General features: G+C 41.2%; 1 protein-coding gene across 3 annotated transcripts in view; it reads right to left on the bottom strand.

Annotated features, from left to right (window-relative positions):
• The window catches only part of Tpst1 (tyrosylprotein sulfotransferase 1), a 93,045-nt gene extending 72,092 nt beyond the window's left edge, over positions 1-20,953 (bottom strand). Inside the window, exon 1 of one of the 3 annotated variants that reach the window (XM_015491388.2) lies at positions 20,809-20,953. The gene's annotated coding sequence lies outside the window, so the exon portion shown is untranslated. Of the gene's footprint in view, positions 1-3,212; positions 3,326-8,413; positions 8,466-20,808 lie in introns of those variants that run through there. The other 2 variants (XM_015491389.2, XM_015491387.2) reach the window with 2 other exon arrangements.
• Positions 20,954-21,511: the final 558 nt, after the last annotated feature.

The raw sequence follows: 21,511 nt of genomic DNA, 5'->3' as shown, positions 1-21,511 counted from the left end.
AAGTTGTTCTCTATTCTTTGAACACTGAAAAAAGCCTTTCTTTCTCCCCACCACTCGAATCTCAGACATGGGGTTTTTTATGGGATAAGCCTCCAAATGTGGGTTTGGTAACAATACGTGTCAAACAGATGGATTAAAAGATATATGTGTGTGTATATATATTGTACATATTATATACACAATGGAGCATTATTCAGCCATAAAAAATAAAATCATGTCATCTCATGGATGGGACTAGGGATCATCGTGTCAGTAAAATAAGCCAGACATGAACAAATATCACATTTTCTCTCATTTGTGGAATCTTGAACTTAAAATAATTCTTAAAAGACAATCAGAAAAGGGCACTAAGAGAAGAGCAAGGATAGCAGGGAGGTAGGATGACATATGAGTATGTGGAAATGTCACAATGAGACCTGGTAACTTGTACAACTAATATGAGTTAATAATCATATATATTTTTTTAAGTGAACAGTGAAGGCCATGGAGAAAGCTGATGAGAGAGAAACAACAAGCAAAGCAAAGAAGCAGAATGGAAATTTTCTCAAGTCCTAAAGGCACTGGAGGGATTATGGATTAAAAATCAATGGACATTTTCTTTAAAACATCAAAACTGAAAAAAGAATGCATTACTCTAAATTATACTTTGATAAATATTCTTGTATATACAAAGAACTTTCATACACAATTATTTTCTTAAAATTTTAGAAAAGGAACTGCTGGGTCAAGGAGGGTGGGAATATAGAGATTTTAAAGCACTCAATACATATTTGAGTCATCTTCCTCATCCAAATCTGACACCCCCCCCCAAAAAAAATGCTATTGGTTTTGCCTTCAAAATACATCAGAATTTGGTGTCTTCCACCAGGACCACAAATAGGTATCCTCCACTCTACTCCTATCCCTTACAGCCTATTCTCAACTCCACAGCCAGAGGGATCCCTTTAAAACATAAGGATTATGTCAGTCATCAGCTCAAAGCCTGGGGTGGGGGGCTCTTTCTTGAAAATAGTCTTTAAAAGGATTATTTATTTAAAGACATGCAACACTAACTCTGTGTTGTTTCTCCACCTGTCAAGAAATCCCTAGGGCCAGGGATATGACCGAGTACTCAGTATGGGAAAGAAAGGAAGGATGGGAGGGAGAGAGAGAGGAAGGGAATAAGAAATCCCTATCTACCTATCTATAGGCATCTACAAAGCAGGACTGACTGAGATCAGGTTGATAGGTCATCACCCAAGCTGGCAGTTTCTTGTTCACAGTGAAGAAACTGAGGATGCACTCCTAACCTTGGAAGTTTTCATAGGGTTCAGATAAGGGCAATTCCATCGTTTCTAAGGAATAATATAGGGAAAAGAAAATCCTGTCATGTTTCCAGCCCACGTGCAGTTGTCAAGTGACACAATCAAGTCTTTATTTCTGTGGCATTAATTAAACAAATACTGTTTCCCCTATAATATTAGGGGGTGTGTTCTATATCCCTTTCAAAAGGCTTTGTAAGGGATACCGAAAAGGAACAGAGGAGGACTCTGCTTTCCTCAAAACATTCCCGTTACTTACACTAAGTTCATGGAGCCTGATTGTCTTGCTTTGGACAATTCTTGGACTTGGAGAATCACAGAAGCATGTGGCACCAGTGCTAAAAGAGGCCTCACGTCATCCAGGGTCAGTGCTCTCATTTACAGATGTACAAGCTGAGACCCAACAAGTTTTCCCTCACCTCTTTTCTAAATCTTACCTGTTTGTCAAAGGTCACTTTTTATTTTATCTCATGTATTTTACTTACTCCAATCAATGCATAAAAACCTAACTTGAGCAATAAACATGCCACGTAGGTGACTCTGTCCTACAGATGGGACGCAGGCCATGACAGGTCTAGGTGCCTGAAACACAGAAACCTGGTCTACCTCCACCAGGCACGATGAGCAGACACCAGCAGTGTGCACACCGAGCTCCTAGAGGCAGCAGTGCCAACAGGGCTGCAAAGCTTCTCCCTCCAGGTGACACTGCAGAGCTGCTCACACTGTCCTACTGGCTCTTCTCAGACTCTTGAAAAGCAGCTTTTTTTCCTTTTCCTTTGAGCAGTACTAAGGATTGAACCCAGGTCCTCACAAACGCTAGGCATGCACAGAGCCACGTCCAACCCCCTTTTAATTTTTATTTTGAGACAGAGTCCAAGTTGCTGAGGCTGGCCTACAACAACCTCTTGAGTCACTGGGATTATAGCCATGCACCACCACGTCCATGATTTAAGAAGCCCTTTGATTCAAGAAGAAAGTCAAACCTTTACTCATTCAACCACTGTGTGCATGTAAGTGTCTCTCACTGTATTTCCAGACAAGCAGTACCAATCGTTTCCCTCCTGGAATATTCACAGAGCTGAGGCTGAGCTAGAGAAGAACAACAGAATGTTTGGTTTCATTTCTATTTTTAGGGGAAAGAAAAAGGATTTGAAATCATAATAAACAATCTGAGAAATCACTATTAATAGGACTGCTCTTTCCCAGGAGGCCACATGAAATAGACACCCAAAAACAATGCTTTAGAGGAGAGTGCTGACATTATATTTCTATACTTAGATCATTACAAATATTTTCCTTTTTCTATTCATTCATTCACTGCAGTACTGGAGATTGAACCCAAGGTCTCACAAATACTAAGCAAGAACTCCACCACTGAATTACACCTCCAGATCCCAATCTTTGTAATTAAAAAAAAAAAAATTTACTTTTTAGTTATAGGTGGACACAATGTCTATATTTTGCTTTATGTGGTACTGAGGATCGAACTCAGTGCCCCAGCATGTTAGGCAAGCACTCTACCACTAAGCTACAACCCCAGCCCCCCGATCTTAATAATTTTTATAAAGTAGATTGCAACTGTAAAATACCATTGGGCCAGGTGTGGTGGTACAAACTTGTAATTACAACTATTGAGGAAGCTGAGATAGGAGGATCATAAATTTGAGGCCAGGGGCAACTTTGCAAGATCCTATCCTAAAATAAAAAGTAAAAAATAAAAAGGGCTGGGAAATAGCTCACCCTTGGGATCAATCCCCAGTAATGAGAAAAAGAGAGAGAGAGAGAGAGAGAGAAAAAGAGAGAACACTAGCACTGGTAAACAAATACAGGGATACAGAGGTCAGTGGTCAGCAAGACCCAATACCCCCTACACATCTTGGCCCAGACACATGGACTCATGAGCATACTTACTTCACCCTGCTGGCTGCCTATTCCAGGTACAAAAAGATGCTGGGGAAATGTCCCCAAAAAAGACAAATTAATGCAGTGGCCCACAGCCATTCTTTCCTGGTTGATGATTAGCTACTTCCCACAGCAATCGTGAGCTTCTTGTGCCTATCATGATGCCAATCAATATGGCATCAGCTTTGGCTTTGTCTAAAGTCCAGTCTGTTGCTGGTTTGTCCATCTACTTGTAGCTTGTAAATAAAAGTAAAAATAACTGCATCACAACTCAACTGAGCCTGCCCAAAACAGGTTAATTTGGAGTGACAACTATGCCATTCAGCAGACACCAAACCTGAGACAAATGAACCCATATTGCAAGGTCTCTCCATAGTCTGCTCAGGATCACAGCACCAACACGGGGCACTTTTCCCCAGCACTCTAGAGGCTGGGGCTGGAGCCGAGAAGTGGTAAATGGCAAGAAGAACACGATCTACACACTGACACTCTCTGAAAATCATCTGGACTCATCTTCCTAGAGGAAAAGAACCCGTCAATAAAGTTCACTGGGCAAGGAAGACCTGGTGGAATACTACTTCTAGGGGGACCTAATGTCTAGGAAACAAATAGGGCACAGGATGAACTCAATATAAGAGTTTTAGAAGTTCAAGTTAAATGAAATAATATCTGGATTGCTTCAACATGATCAGAGGGCAGGAGTGAGGGGGAGGTTCTGTGAGGCGAGACTGCCGAGTCAACTTGGAAGCTAGATGACAAAAGCTGAAGTGCTCAACAGCACCATCTGTTTGTGGAAACATTTGAATTTTTTCATAATAAATAGTTAAAATACAACAAAACAAGACGTTTAAGTTACTAAGTTCTAACCTTCCTAAGCCTGTAAATAAGATCATGGTTGGCCACTCTGTTCCTCTTGTAGATTCTCCAAGCTCACATTTATCATTTGTTTTAAACTGCCCATGACAAAGAATACAAAGAACGCTAACTACTCAAATTATAATCTCCTTCAGTAACTTAAGTTTATGCCATTTCTCTACCAACTTCCTTTGAGAATCAAAAGCAACTAGAAAAGGGAAAAAAGATGGCATTGAATTAACTTAAAAGAAACCTACTAGAGTAAGACCTGAGTTCTGGGCTGGATGCAGGTTTTTCTTAGTCACAGGCACACTACATAAAGTGCCGAGCAGCATCCTTGCTACAGCTGGATCTGGACTGTCCTCCAGGTCTCCTGTGTGAAGGCTTGGTCTCAGGGCAGCATGTTCAGAGGTGGGGCCTTCGGAAAGTGACTGATCATGAGAGCTTGGACCCCACCAGTGGATTAATCCACTGACAGCTGAGGAACTACAGGGGCGAGGGTGGAAACTGCTTGAGATGGGACACGGCTGGAAGAAGCAGGTCACTGGGGGTGTGCACTGGAAGGGTATTTCTTGTTGCCAGCCCCTCGCTGACCCTCTGCTCCCCAGATGCCTGAACTGAACAGCCTTCCTCTGTCACCCTTTCACCATGATATATTCTGCTTTGAAGCCAACTGACCATGTACTAAAATCTCATGAACCAAAATAATTCTTTCCTCCTTTAAAAAGTTGTTTTTCTCAGGTATTTGTCACAGTGACAAAAAGCTGACAAATATAGTTCTCGCACCCATAAAATAGGTGAGATGATAATCAAACTCTTTTACAAGTAATTAGATCATAAATCATGAGAGGAAGAAGACAGACTAGGGGAGGTTACAAAAGGAAAACCTGCAAGTCCTTTTTCACTGCATGACAATGATGTGGGTCACATGAGAAGGACCTGTAAAGGATGGAGCTATGGCTCCTTCTCCTTCTCCTGGTCACCCAGCACTTGCACAAGTGGCCTGCCCTCTTCAGGACCACTGCACCCACACCAGGTGCCTGGCCGGCCTCTGCTGCTCCAGTGCCACACCCCTTCCACACACGTCTCCCCAGGGCTCCAGTCCTGCTCCCTCTTCCTGCCCCCTGCCGCGCCTTCCCTTTCGCTGCCGTCAGTTGCTCCCTCTTCTGTAACCTACAGTCACTTGGTAACAACATCTTCGTGGCACATTCACCCACCTTACTAGTTTACTCCACAGACTACAAGACCCTTTAAAGCACCAATTAAAACCCTTTCCTCACCTATGCAGTGGATATCTGCATTCTGGATAAAATATAAAGCAAGGAAATTACAGATGAATAACCAGTGAAACATTTTCCTAAACCTCCCTGAAATACGTACACAGTCATCTGAAACAAAGCAAATGCTCAACAAATAAATACTGAAAATGAAACAAGGAACTACAAAAGTAAGCAGAAGCAAAGTAATCTGGAAGCAATGAAACCATTTTGCAATTCCAATCATTATCCCAACAGAATTTGTTTTGAATCAACAAAATAATCATAAAATTCATAGCAGGGAGAAACAGTTTCTCTAAGTATTTGAAAAAAAGTCCAAAAGATAATAAGGTTTTTACAAAAATATTTTAACTGTGGAGATGCTAACAGTAATCAGTGAAAAAAAATTCAAAATCCAGAAAAACATGCAATTATATATACAAAGTCACAATGCTTCAAAAGCAAATACCACAAAACAGTGACAAAAGATTATTTATGGTACCACATTCCCTCACCACGCACCCACTGTACCCTGCTTTATCTACAGCCAACCTCCTTCTTGTCTGACCACCCTCAAATCCATCAGCAATCAAGATTGCTTATCCCAAATCTCAGACCTGACCAGAGGCAAAGGAACAACTCTACCTGCAAGTTCTATGGTAAGTCAACCTCAACCAACCCTACAATGCAGATCCCTTCCTACAAAGTCTCTCCTGCTCTTCTCTTTCCTCCACTGTCAATGAACCACTTCCTCTTGAATTCCCAAGCTAAGAGCCTGAACCCTCTGCACAGTCAACTAGTAGAGCTGCACTCCCCCTGCCTCCTCAGTCCTCCCTGCTTTCCCTACCAGCATGGCATTAATCCTCATCTTCCTGCCTTCTCAAAGAGTGACTCCCAACTGCTCTCCCTAACTGAGTCTGACTTCCCTGTTTCAGAAGTGAACTGAGTTCATTTATGATCTTTCAAAAATGCAAATAAATTTGGCCATCTCCCTGCTTAAAAGCCTTCAATAGCTTTCTACTTCTCCCAGAAAAAACAACAAAAAATCCTCACTCTAACCTGTAAGACTTTTCAGGATCCAGCCTCTTCTTCCCACTCTCACCTGATGCTCCCTCACCAACCTGAAGCTTCCCTGACCTGCCCGCACCTCCACACTCACCGCAACTCTGCCATCTCTGCCACCACTTCTGGGAAGCCCTGCTAACACCTCTCCCCCGGCATATGACACAGGAGTCTTTCTTCCTTTTCAGGAATGTACAACACCAGGATATATAATCACAAAAGCATGGAACACAACCTGCTCCATCCAGTCAGCAGCCCTCACCCCACTCCCCTCCCTTCACTCCACTCATCCCTCTTCAATCCTCTTCATTTATAGTTTTTCTTTGTTTTTTTTTTGGGGGGGTAACTAGGGATTGAACCCAGGAGTGCTTTACACTGAGCTACATCCCCAACCCCTTTTTTATTTGGAGACAGGGTTTCACTATGTTGCCTTAAACTTGAGATCCTCCTTCCTCAGTCTCCCAAGCCACTGGGATTACAGGTGTGCACTACCAAGCCCAGCTTCATGCTACTTCTTACATTTTATGGTTAATTTACCTGTTTTTTCCAGTAAACTGTGACCTCTGGATTAAAAGTGGGAACCTTTAAATGATTCTTGTAATGCACTCTATCAGTCAATTTCATCTGCCTCTACCAATTCAGATGTCCAATGATAAATGAATCAGAATCTTATTTTTTTTGCAATCACTTAGGCTTGCTGTAAGAAACATAAGTAAAAGAGCCCTGCTGGGGATGTGGCTCAAGTGGTAGCGTGCTCGCCTGGCATGCGTGCGGCCTGGGTTCGATTCTCAGCACCACATACAAACAAAGATGTTGTGCCCGCAGAAAACTAAAATAAATAAATAAATAAACAAAATTCTTTTTAAAAAAAAAAGTAAAACAGCCCTTCTGTCCTAGAGTAACTTTACCTATAAGGAAAAGGCGATAAACAACTCAAAGAGGATAAACAACTTGCTAACTGGTTTGATTCTTAGGAAACTATTGGCCATGCAGGAGCCCATGTCTGACTCTACACAGTGATGATCCCCAGATCAGGCTTGGGGTGAACGTAAAGCCAGGTGTGTTAACACTCAGGGTACAAATGAGGTAAACTTGAGACCACCTATTAGCATATGGGTTAAAAATGTCAGCTTTTGAACAATATTTTCTCTATAATAACCACCTAATTAGAATGATTTACTCCCATAAATAAGCAGCATGCATATCTGCATACTTTCTGCAAGTCTCTGACCACTTCATGTGGATAAGACCAAGAATGAGGGCAAGATCTGGTCTTAAGAGATAAAGGTCTAGGCTGGGGATGTAGCTCAGTTGGTAGTGCTTACCTCACAAGCACAAGGCCCTGGGTTCGATCCCCAGCACCACTAAAAAGTAAAAATTGAAAAAATAAATAAGTTTTAAAAAAGAGAGAGATAAAGGACTAGCTGGGCATGGTGGCCTTCACCTGTAATCCCAGAGGCTGAGGCAGGAAGACCGTGAGTTCATAGTCAGCCTCAGTAAAGTGAGGCTCTAAGCAACTCACTGAGACCCTATCTCTAAATTTTTGTATTTACAAAATAGGGCTGGGGGGGGCTGGGGTTGTGGCTCAGTGGTAGAGCACTTGCCTAGCACGTGTGAGGCGCTGGATTCCATCCTCAGCACCAAATAAGTAAATAAATAAATGTATTGTGTCTAACTACAACTAAAAAGAAAATATTAAAAATAAATAAATAAATCGAAATAGGGCTGGGGATGTGGCTTGGTGGCCATGTGCCCCTGAGTTCAATCCCTGGTACCAAAAAAGAAAAAGAGATAAAGGTCTAAGCGGAAGACAAGTGGCTCTGTACTTTGTGTTTTTATCAGTGTGGTTTCACTGGAGCCCACTCACTCCTAGGTAAAGAGGTTCCCACTTCTGTTGTGGGAGATTAAACCTCTGACCCAAAATTACTCATAGCTTAACTTCTATGACCTTTTCTATAAAAAACTGGACAGGAAATCTTTCATCAGAAACCACTATTATAGGGGGCTGGGGCTGGGGCTCAGTGGTAGATCACTTACCTAGCACGTGTGAGGTACTGGGTTCGATTCTCTGCACCACGTTAAAAAATAAAAAAATAAAGATACCATGTCCGTGTACAACTAAAAGAAAAAAAAAAAAAAGAAACCACTCTATAGTAATTTCTATGGGAAAAATCTAATTGCCTTACTATTTTATCTTCTTGCACATTACTGAGGATTTAGCATATAATCATATATTGTCATTTAACTTTTCTAAGGTGGAAACTTCCTTCGGTTCAATAATGAACTGAGTGAAATCCCTGGCAACAGTACCTGAGTGTGGAATGTTCTCCTATGTAGCCTTACTCCACATTTCAGTTGAGCACTTACCAAGCATGTAGACAAGTATGATTCATCATCTGACTTCAAAAAACCAGCAGGGAGAGAAAACATGCTATGCACACATGCCATGATAGAATAAAAAGGTCAAACAAAAGGGATGCACAAAGACACAGGAGGGTCTCCAGGATGGGGCACGGCCACAGATCAGAATGAGTCTATGAGAATGAGCAGTAGTTCCACCACAGGGGCAGTGTTTTGAGCAAAGAAAATAGTATAACAGGGGCTGGGGCTGGGGCTCAGGGTAGAGCGCTCACCTCGCATGTGTGAGGCACTGGGTTTAATCCTCAGCACCTCGAACAAATAAATAAAATAAAGGGACAATTTAAAAAAAAAAACAGTGTAACAAGAACTCTCAAAGTGGAAGAGAATAGCACACACTGAGGAAATATTAACTAAAACTAATAAGTAATAGCTTACTCTGAATGTAGGAAGTAAGAAAACAAAACAGAAACAAGCAGAATCACAGACCTCAGAGCTGTGACCCTTCAAGGATAAACAGGCTAAAATGCTGTGTGTGAAGCCCCTCAGCCACACAGAGGTTAAGTAAAGCGGAAGGCACTTCCAGGATGGCAAAGGAAGGACTTCCACAAGTCACTCCTCCATACAGCAACAAGGACACTGGCAAAAAACGGTCAAGACCAACTTTGTCAGAACTCTGAAAATTGAAGGCTTACAGGAATCCAAGGAATGTTTATACAAGAAAAGCGGCTGACTCTTAGTGAGCAGAGCGAGTTTGTGGCATTTTAATTTGCCTTAGACTCCTCTCCTCAGCTCTGAAGAAGCCTTGAAAACTTTCCAGCAGCCTTGCAAACACCTTAGGAACACCACAGCCCAGTGGCCACGCATGGTGGCAGAACAGCTCAAGAGCACTCCACAAAAAGCATTCCCAAGACCTGTCACTATCTAACCTACCCAGCCGCTCTCCAGAAGACTGCACTCCAGGCTTTGACCATCTGACGGGCTCAGAGCTCCCTAGATGGCAACAGTCCTATTCCCAGGGCATTTGTTAAAAACAACCAGAGACAACTGTTCAGCTTCACAGCTCAGGCAGCAGCAGCAGTAACAAATGGAGCAAACGATGTAAATTAAAAATAAAAAAAATTATTTTTAAATTAACAGGAGAATTTGGGGAAAAAGATGTTCAGACAGTGGAGAAAACCCCAACATATTCCTGAGAATCTAGAAGGCATACGCGTCCCCAGGAGAGACTTGGGAAGGCCCTGTCTTGCCACTGGCTGACATCCACGTTCTGAACCAGCAAGAAATGAAGGCTGAGCCAGTACAGTAAGGGAGCCACACCACACATGCACACTCAGCAAAGGTCGCATGACCTGCTGTCTCCAGATACGTAAGGGAATTTGCCCTACTTCAGTGGGCCACTTGGCTAATAAAGCAGAGACTTCAATAGTTACACAGGAAAAAAACACAGATTTTACAGAATTTGTCCCAGAAAGTCACAAAACAAAGAGCAAAAACAAATCCTGAGAGGGTGAGTGTTTAATTTCCAAAGTACCCATATTTTATACTATTTAAAATACTTGCTTTTCAACAACAACAAAAAAATGATTAGACCAATAAAGTGATAGGAAAGTACAGGGGAGTGGGGAGAGGAAGGCAATACATAGAATCTATCCCTGAGGAGCTCAAACCCTGCGTTTACTGGACAAAGACTTCATTGTAAATATATTCAAAGAACTAAATGAGACCACATACAATGAATTAAAGGAAATTACATGGGTGATTTTTCACTAAAGAAACAGAAATTATTTTTTTAAACAAAACTGACAACAATAAAAAATTAAAAAAAAAAAAAAACTGAAAGAACTAGAAGAGAAAAATTCACTAAAGGGTCTTAACGACAGACTTAGGCTAGGAGGAGGAAGAGGCAGGAAACAAAGACCAATTATCCACACTGAAGAAGAGAAAGAAAAAGAATGAAGAAAAACTAATACACCACACATGCCAATGCATGCAGAAAGGAAGTTTCAGAAGAGGAGAAGGAAACAACAAGAGTTGTGGAAGTAATGGCTGAAAACATCCCAAATGCAACATAAGCACTCATCTCCACATATTAAGTAGGAAAGACAAAGTGATCTACACTTAGACACACAATAATAAAACTGTGAGGAGCAAGAGAAATGAAACTCGCGCATACAAAATTCCTAATAAGATACACAGCTGACTGCTCATCCACAATCAGAGTGGTCAGAAGGTAGTGTCATGGTATGTTCCCAGTGAAGAAAGGACCCTCAACCAAGAACCATATGTCCAATGAGACTGTCCTTTGAAAATAAAGGGATCAGACATTCCAAGTAAACAAAAACTGAGATTTGTCACAAGGAGAGCTGCCTATGAGAAACAACAAAAGGTGTCTTCAGGGCTAAAATGAAAAAGCACTAAACAGTAATTCAAATCCACATTAAGAAATAAGCAGCACCAAGGTAATTACACAGAAAAACACCAAAGATAGTAAAGTATATTTTTGTTTATAATTCTTCCGAGTTGAATTAAAAGAAATCTGTATAAAGCAATAGTTACAGAACTGTTGAAGAGTTTATAATGTAGAAGGTGTAATTTCAAAGAGAAAGTGGGAAGAAATGAGCAGGGCTCTATTAAAGCCAACTTTTTGTACACTATTGAAATTAAGTTGGTATTACTCCAAACTATATTGTTTTAGATTATCAGTTCTAATCACCAGTAAAATTGAAAAGTACAGTCAAGGGCCACATAAAATCACTCTGGTCAACAGCAGGCCACAAGGACGACAGTGGCCCCATGAGATTATAATGCAGCTGAAAGATCCCACCACTAGTGACACCACAGTCATCACAGCATATGGTTCAATGCACTGCCCATGCGTGTGACGTGAGGCATCTGTAAAGAGACCTACCGTATTGCCAGTCATGTGAAAGTATGGCATATACAATTATGTACAGTACACAAAATTCAATAACAACTACATTAACTGCACATGTATTTACTGCACTTTGATTTGTCCTCGTACTTACTTAAAAATATAAGGTGCCTCAGAACAGTGTTCACTATTACACCAACACAGCCTCCTGCATGCCATGCTTGCCATGTCTCTTGACCACGACACCAGGCTACATTGAGTGACTGTCCTATTATGTCCTGGTCTGTGTAAATACACTGTGATATGTGCACAAGGACAAAATCACCTAAAGAAGCATTTCTCAGACTATATCTTTGTCACGGAGCATGATGGCACGTGCCTGTAACCCCAGTGACACAGGAGGCTGAGGTAGGAGGATTGCAAATTCAAGACCAGCCTCAGCAAGTTAGTGAGGCCCTAAGAACTTAGCAAGACCCTGTCTCAAAATAATACATTTTTTAAAAGGGTTGGGGACATGGCTCAGTGGTTAAACAACCCTGGGTTAAATCCCCAGTACCAAAAAAAAAAAAAAGTTCTTTGTCTCTAAGTAATACATGACTGCAAGTAAAAGAAATGATAACTAAACCACATACAGAAAATTAATTAATACAAACAATAGTAATGGAAAAAGAAAAGCAAAAAAGAACATACAACTAGACCTAACAAACATCTATAATAAAACAAATAGTAAAACAGTAGATGCAAATCCTAATATACTAGTAATTACATTAAATGTAAATGGATTAAAAACTTTTAACAGGCAGTGATTGAGAATGGACCAAAAACGAAAAATGAAAAACATGATCCAAATGTATGTTTTCTACAAGACACACTTTAGACTCAAAGACCAAACCAGACAGGCTGAAAGCCACGGAGAGGCAAAGGTATGTCATGCAAACCGCAACCAAGAGATCCTGGACTGTCTATAACACACTGGATATGATACACTTGAAAACAAAATTGTCACTAGAGACAAAAAAGGTACATCTTAGAAGAGGTGAATCTAATAACTGACAAAACCGCAAAATAATCATAAATATGCATGCAACTAACATTAGAGCCCTAAAATGCACTGTGAAAACTGACAGAATTGAAATGAGAAATAAAGAATTCAGCATTAATAGTCAGAGACTTCAATATTCCACTTCAATAACTAGACAAAATATTACTGAGAAATGGAAGAGATGAATAGCTACAAAGCAACTAAACCTAACATCTATAAAACCCTCCAGGCAACAAGTGCAGCCTGTGCATTACTTGTAAATGTATGTGAAACATTCTCTAGGATAAATCCTGTGTGAAGGCACAGAATGAGTCTATTATGGTTTGGATACCAGGTGTCCCCCAAAGCTCATATGTGAGCAGTGCAAGAAGGCTTAGAGGTGAAATAATTGGGTTATGAGAGCCTTGACCCAATCAGTGAATTAATCCCCTAACAGGAAGTGACTGAGTGGTAACTGAAGGCAGGTAGGATGTGGCTGGAGGTGGGCGTGCAGGGGGCACCCTTTAGGGGTAGAAAGTCTGTATCTGGTGAGTAGAGTCTCTCTGCTCTGTGGTGGATGTCCTGAGCTGCTCTCCTCCACAACACTCTCTTCCATGATATCCTGCCTCAAGCCCCAAGGAATAGAGCAAGCCGTCGACAGGACTGAAACTTTGAGCCCCCAAATAAACTTTTCCTCCTCTAAAATTACTATTCTCAGGTCTTTCAGTGACAGCAACAAAAAGCCAACTACAACAAATTCTTAATGTATTTAAATGACAGAAATCATACAAAGTATTATTTTATGAAAATTAGAAAACATTACCCAAAAAAGTTTGGAAAATTCACAAATATGGATTAAACATCACTCTTCCAAAATAACCATTGAGCCTAGAAGACATCATAAGAAAGTTACAAAACACTCTGAAATGACAATATAAAACTTATAGGATGCAACAAAAGCAGGGCTATGAGGGAAATCTATAGTGGTAAATACTTATACTAAAAAAGATCACAAACCAACAACATGATTATCCCCCTAGGAAACCTGAAAAAGAAGAAACCAAACCAAAGCCAGAAGGAAGGAAATAATAAATACTAAAGTAAAATTAATGAAACACAGAATATAACATGAGAACATCAACAAAACAAAAGTTGGTTCTTTGAAAGGATCAGGAATATTGACAATCCTTTAGCAAGACTGATGACAATGAGAGAGAAGACTCAAATTACTAAAACCTGTAACAAATAAAAGGCAGACAAAACTGTTATGGTTTGGATGTGTAATGACCCCCAAAACCTCACATGTGAGACAATCCAAGAAGGTTCAGAGGAGAAATGATTGGGTTGTGAGAGCCTTGATCCATCAGTGATTTAACCCCTGACAGGGTTACCTAGGTGGTAATGAAGTGACAGGTGTAGCTGGAGGAGGTGGGAACTGGGGCATGGCTTTGGGTATATATTTGTGGAGTCCCTATGCTTTCTGATTGCGGAAGCTGCTTCCCTCTGCCACAATCTGTTGCCATGTTGTTCCAGTCTCACCTCCAGCCCTGAGGAAAGGAGCTGTCTGTGGATTAAGACCTCTGAAACTGTGAGCCCCCAAATAAACTCTTCCTCCTTTACAGTTGTGCCGGTCAGGTCATTTAGTCACAGCAGTGAAAAAGCTGACTAAAACACTAACGATCTTAACAGAAATAAAAATGGTGAAAAACAATTGTAATTCAATAAGTGACATAACCTAGATGAAATGGACAAATTCCTAAAAGACACAAACTACCGAAATCAAGTCACAAAGAAATTTTAAAAAATATGAATATACCTATAAGAAGAAAAAGAATTAGGTAATCAAAAGCTTCCCACGGCTGGGCATAGTGGCACACACCTGTAATCCCAGCAACTTGAGAGGCCGAGGCAGGAGGATTTTGAGTTCAAAGCCAGCCTCAGCAACTTAGTGAGACCCTGAACCAAACCAAAGCCAATACCTGGTGCCAAACAAACAAACAAACAAAAAAACCTTCCCACAAAGAAAAGCCCAGAAAGGAAGGCTCCACTGCTGAATTCCCAATGGTAAGGAATTAACACTAATTCTTTTTTAATATTTTTTTTAGCTGTTGATAGACCTTTATTTTATTCATTTATTTATATGTGGCACTGAGGATCCACCCAAGTGCCTCACACATGTCAGGCAAGTCTACTGCTGAGCCACAACCCCAGCACCCCCAACACAAATTCTTAACAACCTCTTCTAGACCTGCAGGGACACATCCAATTAAGCTGCTCATGACTAGATGACTTGTTTTTTGTTTTTTTATTTTTCCTGTAATACAAATGTTAACTTTAAAAAAAAAAAAAAAAAAAAAAAGCTATTTTAAAAAAACTTTTTTTTTTTTTTTAAAAAGAGCTCTGCTAAAATACATTAGAGGGGGACTGGGATTGTGGCTCAGCGGTAGAATGCTTGCCTAGCATGGGCAGGACCTGGGTTCAGTCCTCAGCAACACATAAAAATAAAAGGCACTGTGTTGTGTCTATCTACACCTAAAAAACAAATATTTAAAAAAAAAATACAGAAGAGGAAGAAACACTTCTGAACTCATTATATGAGGACTGTTTTACCCTGATTTCAAAACTAAACACTACAAAAACTAAACTACATGCTGGGTGCAGTGACGCATGCCTGCAATTCCAGTGGCTCAGGAGGCTGAGGCAGGAGGATTGCAAGTTCAAAGTCAGCCTCAGCAAAAGCGAGGCACTAAACAACTCAGTGAGACCCTGTCCCTAAATAAATGACAAATTTATTTAGAGGATGTGGCTCAGTGGTCGAGTGCTCCTGAGTTCAATCCCCAGTACCAAAATAAACTACAGACCGGTATTTTTTTTAATATTTATTTTTTAGTTGTAGTGTACCTTTATTTATTTCCATGTGGTGCTGAGGATTAAACCCAGGGCCTTACATGTGCTAGGTGAGCGCTCTACTGCTGAGCCATGATCCCAGCGCCCCCCAGACCAATATTTATAAAAAATAAATGAAAAATCCTCAATTAAATATCAGCAAACTGACCTAACAACATATATAAAGATTACATATCATGAGGGTGTTTTATCCTGAAAATGCAAGGTTGGTCCAACGTAAGAAAACCAACAAAATACACATTGACAGAAAACACATGATCCTACCTACAGGCACAGAAAAGGCACTTGACAAAATTCAACACACCCTTTCATAATAAACATGGAGTAAACTAGAAACAGAAGAAAACCTCATCAGCCTAGTAAAATGGACATTTAAGAAAGTGCACAAGCTGGGTGTAGTGGTTCACGTCTGTAATCCCAACAGCTTGGAAGGCTGAGGCAGGAGGACCCCAAGTTCAAAGCCAGCCTCAGCAACTTAGCAAGGCCCTAAGCCTTAGGGAGACCTGTCTCAAAATAAAAAAAGGGGGGGGGGGCAGGGGATGTGGCTCAGTAGTTAAGTGCCTCTGGGTTCAATCCTTGGTACCAAAAAAAAAAAGTACATAGTAATTTCACACTTAATGACCTCCCTGAACAAGAGAAAATATCCATTCACAACTCTGCTATTCAACATTGCATAGGAGGTTCTAGCCAGGGCAAAAAGGCATGAAAAATAAATTAAAAGGCACTCAGTTTGGAATGAAGAAGTATGATCAAAGGGGCTGCAGTTGTGACTCATTGGGAGAGCATTTGCCTGGCAAATGTGTGGCTCCGGGTTCAATTCTCAGCCCCACATAAAAATAAATAAATAAAGGTATTGTGCCCATCTATAACTACAAAGAAATTTTTAAAAAGTACAGAGATTGCATAGTCTTATATATGTATATATTATAATTGAATATGAATATATTACAATATAAAGACAACGAAATCTTAATATGGGAACAGTTCTCCAGAGAAAATAAACAAATGGCCAAAAAACACAAGAAAATTTGCTCAAACATTACCATCTGGGATATTCAAATCAAAACCACAATAAGATTCAGCTTCACACCCACAAGGATGGCTAGAATCAAAATGCCAGATAGTAATAAGCTTTGGTGAGGAGTGGAGAACATGGACCCTCATGCACTGTTAGTGGAAATGTGAAATAGTCCAGTCACGCTGACCTGCAGTCCCTCCCAGTGTAAACCTTTGGGTTCTAGAGCCATCCCCCTGACTCAACAATGAGGCTACTGCAGAAAGCACAACCACAGAAAGACTTGGGCATGTGCATTCACAGCAGCGCTCTCCACAGCAGAGTGGAAAAAAAACAAATACCCAGCAACTGATTAATGGATAAACAAAATGCAGCCTATCCACAAACTGTTCTGTTATTCGCTGATAAATACTTCTGCTCTTCTGGTTCTTTTCCTATTCTTTTCCAGCACTGATGTTCTGATGTTCTTCCCTTGTAAACATGAGGCTTGTTCCTGACTCTTTGCACTATTCTTTCTGCTTGAAAAACTCTTCTAGCTGATCCATCACTGTATGGCTCGCTCTTTCGTGTCTTTCTGATCTTCAACCATGTGTCACCTCTCAAAACAAGTCTCCCCGTCGTCTATCCAAACTATTTAGCCAATCACTTATCAACTGTTCTATTTTTTTCTCTGAGAGGGAGGATGAAGGTTTGGCTCAGTGGTAGAGATGTGACTAGCATTAGGGAGGTCCTGGATCTGATCTTCAGCACCAAGGAGAAAAAGTGTCTATTTCTATCAGAGGGCTTTCCTGCAATGCTTTTCTCTTACATATGAGCAGGTAACTTTTCCTTTTCACCACTGTCTCATCAATCATAGTGCCTAAATAGACTTCTTGATTTAGGGAGAAAGAAATGAAATACTGATATATGCTACACTAGGGAAGAAAGCTGTAGACATTATGCTGAGTGAAAGAAGCCAGTAACAAAAGACAACACATTGTATGATTCCATTAATGACATATCCAGAATAGTTATTTTTCTTTTTTTTTCTCCTGTGTGTGTGTGTGTGTGTTGCTGGGGATTGAACCCAGGGCCTTGGGCACACAAGGCAAGCACTCTACCAACTGAGCTATATCCCCAGCCTTAGTTATTTCTATTCTATAATATAAATCTAAAGAGACATAAAATAGATTAGTGATTTCCTAAGGACAGAAGAGATGGGTGGGAGCATTGAAGATGATGGTTAAGAAGTGTATGGTATATTTGCCAGGCGCAGTGGCACATGCCTATAATCAATCCCAGCAGCTCAGGAGGCTGAGGCAGGAGGATCGCCAAGTCAAAACCAGCCTCAGCAAAGGCAAGGCACTAAGCAAGTCAGTGAGACCCTGACTCTAAATAAAATACAATAAGGCTGGAGATGTGGCTCAGTGGTTAAGTATCCCTGGGTCCANCATAAATACCGGCACCAACTGCTGAAGAGGGAGTGATAAATGCTCATATTTTTCCTATGGGAATATAAATTTTACGCCCCTTTTAGAAAATAGCAGCAATACATACAAGAGTCTTACAAATGCTCATCCTTTGGATGAACAATTCTTTAGGGCTCTAAGTAATCTGAAATTTTAAAAATGTTTTGTTTACAAAATTGTTTATAGCAACATAGACACACAAAACATGGACTAACCCAAAGGCACAATCAAGAAATGGTTCAGTAATCTCTGGTACATACCCCTGAAAAATTCAGCAGAATAGAAGGCTAGGTAACCATGAGAACCATCACTGTAAGACTGTGTGATTCGATTTAAAAATAAATAAATAAATGTCTGACAAGCACACACACATATAAAAAAGGAATAAAAAGAAATGCATTAAAATGCTAAACACTAACTTTCTCTAAGAATTTGTATTATTCTTACTTCTTTTATTCTTGTTTTCTTATTTGAGCTCTCCACATTTTATTTTTATAATCAAAAAAGAAATACTATGTTTATAAAACACTTGTGGAAACATATAAATAGATATGTTAGTGGGGGGAAATGGAAGAACACAAAGAATATTATTTCAATTTTCATATTTAAAAAAAAGAAAAGGCATCAAAATATTACCATGGGTGGTAAAATGGATGATCATATTCCTTTTTCTATGTTTCTAGGTTTGTGAATTTTTCTAATATAGTGACACTATTTTCATAAATTTCTTAGAATTTTTGTAATTTTGAGATGTGGCCTTCTGACCCACAAGGTAGCCATTTGGGCGACATGATAATGCTAGGGCATGCCAGGTGTTGGCTACCTGAGGAGGGCTCTGACCTCAGCCTTGCTCCCTTTTTTTAAAACAAAAACAAACAAAATGATGCTAACAAACGTTAGGCCTTAGGGACACCTCAGTACACCACAAAACCTTTTTCCTTGTGCTCAGAAAATTCGAAGGAAAAGTTGTCACTTTCACCAGGTGGCCCAGACTTGGAAACCTCTTCAAATCCACTATTTAGGAGACCCTGGCAGGCCACTAAGCTGGGTCATTTGCAGTGTGTCCCTCTGTCCAGTGAGCCCAGGCATCTGAGAGGCACAGGCTGTGTGGTCCCCAGCCCTGAGCTAGAGTCCCCTTTCCATTCTTCATCCAGAAGGCAGGATTTCCACCCCAGGGAGCTGTTGTCCCATGAGGAGGGGACACACAAGACTTAGCAAGGCAAGGGCAACGCTCCCAGCAAGACCCAGATCTGCGGAGGCCAGAGGCACTCAGGGCATTCACTGGGCGGGCCTGTGGGATGGGCGTTTCCTGGGGAGGCAATCAAGGTGGGGGCCCAACTAGGAAAAGGCAAAAAAAAATACTGGAAGACAAACAAAATGAATCAAAGAAGAATGGGGGGGGGGACGAGGAGGAAGAAGGAGGAGGAGGAGGAGGAAGAAGGAGGAGGAGGAGAAGGAAGGAAGAGGAGGAGGAGAAGGAAGGAAGAGGACGTAGGAGGAGGAAGGAGGAGGAGGAAGAGGAAGGAGGAAGAAGGAGGAGTTGGAGGGAGGAAGAGGAAGAAGAGGAGGAGGAGGAGGAAGAAGAAGAAGAGGAGGAGGAGGAAGAAGAGGAGGAGAAGGAGGAGGAGGACGAAGAAAGGAAGAAGACAAAAAGAGGGAAGCAGCAAGGGAAGGTTTGTTTTGTTTTGGAAGGTGGAAACCTGAGCATGTATACATGCTGAGAAAAAGGACTACATGGGCAAAGACCAAAGATGTCAGCCTTGAAGAAAAAAGAACAGAATGAGATGAGTACAGGTACAGACAGATCCTTGAGAGGCCAGACCAATGCCCACTATCTCTTCCATGAAGCAGAAGGTCAAACAAGCAGTAAGAAAGCAAGGGTGAGAGAAGAGTAGCAATGCAGGCTTTAGTACATCAGAGGGACCCAAGAGGTGATTCAAAGGATCTCCAGTGCAAGTGAAGTTGGATTGGGAAGTTTAGAACGGCACCTAGAGCACTGTTACATGATTTTCTCCAGTCTACCCTGGGGAGCCCAGAAGCAGGAAAAGTTGATTCAGGCTTGACACCATCACAGCAAATATGGTGAGAACAGCACAAGGCCCAAAACAATGCTTTGATAATTTTAAAGTCAAATTTATTTTGCTCTTTTGAAAAACTGTTATTCTCCGACAGACAGTATTGCGAAAGTAGGAGAGAGACACGTGGAAGGTTCCTCTTAACCCTTACAGAACTTGTGACAACTTTCACTCTTAAGCCTATCTGATCCCTTCAGCAGCTGATTCCAAGCCTGAGTTCATCTGGCTTTTTAAAAATGTGTTTCAATTGTTATACATGACAGTAGAATGCATTTTGACACTTCATACATAAATTGAGTATAACTTCTCATTCATCTGGTTGTTCATCTAGTTACATAGGTCATGTAATCATACATGCACACAGGGTACTGATGTCTGATTCATTCTATTACCATTCCTCCTCTGGCTTTTAAAGGGTGAAAATTCACTGCAGCTCCCTGAATTAGCCAACTAATAAATAAACAAGTCAACAGGATTACAGAAAAATACTGCTTCAGCCAGGAGGTAGGGGCTCTTTCTTCCCTAAAACAAAGGTTTGCTAAACTGTTTAGATGAGAGGGGAGGATGGGATTATATCACAAAGCTCCCTGAACAGCAATCTAAAAATTTTTTACAAAGGCAATTAACATAAAACAATATAAGCCACAAAGATAGCAGAACTGAGTTTGTTTTGAATAAATGCAGTATGTAGTTGACAGTGAAATCCCTTCATTCATCCTTCCATCTCCCATACCTCTTTTATGGTAGAAGAGTCAAAAATCCCTCTGGTTACTGGATTTCTGGCACCATCCGGAGAGCACAAAAAGGCCTAGAAAGAGGCAGAGGCTGATGGTGTTAACATTCATCGTGTGCCAAACTCACTGTGTGGCAGGCCCAGAGCTGGGCACCTTACATATTCTGGGTGCAGGTAATTTAATGACGAATTGCCTGCTGAGTCTATGGATCTGGCATGCTGAGAAGAGTAGGAAAGTGACCCAAGATTTAAGTGGAAAGGAAGGAAGAAGTTAGAAACGTGGATGATAAGTTGGAAAAGGAAGGCATCTGGGAGCCAAAAGGCAAGACCCAGAGACACCTTGTGGGGGACCGGCAAATGAAATGCACCCCCACACACACTAGGTCGCGGGGAGACTGAAATGCAAAGGCGTAAGATATAAAGGCTAGGCATGGAGTGGGAGCCACTGAAACACGAAGGGGACAGAAGGCACACATGAAGGCTAGGGATGGGGCTCTGGGTGAGGACGGCTGAAACGCAGGGGCAGGCAGGAAGGCTAGGATGGGGCGTGTGAAACGCTCGGGGAGCACAGGTAGCAGGCGGGAAGTCTAGGGAAGAGGCTGACTCAAATGCAAAGGGAGCTCGGTGCTGGGATGACTGAAAGGCAGAAGGAGCTTCGCGGGAAGGCTAGGGTGGGGGTGGGACGACTGAAATGCAAGGGGGC

Source organism: Marmota marmota, unplaced genomic scaffold, assembly GCF_001458135.2.
Source record: "Marmota marmota marmota unplaced genomic scaffold, marMar, whole genome shotgun sequence".
Classification (NCBI taxonomy): domain Eukaryota; kingdom Metazoa; phylum Chordata; class Mammalia; order Rodentia; family Sciuridae; genus Marmota; species Marmota marmota.
The sequence above is the reverse complement of the archived record's forward strand: the minus strand, read 5'-3'. Positions and strand labels throughout refer to the sequence as shown.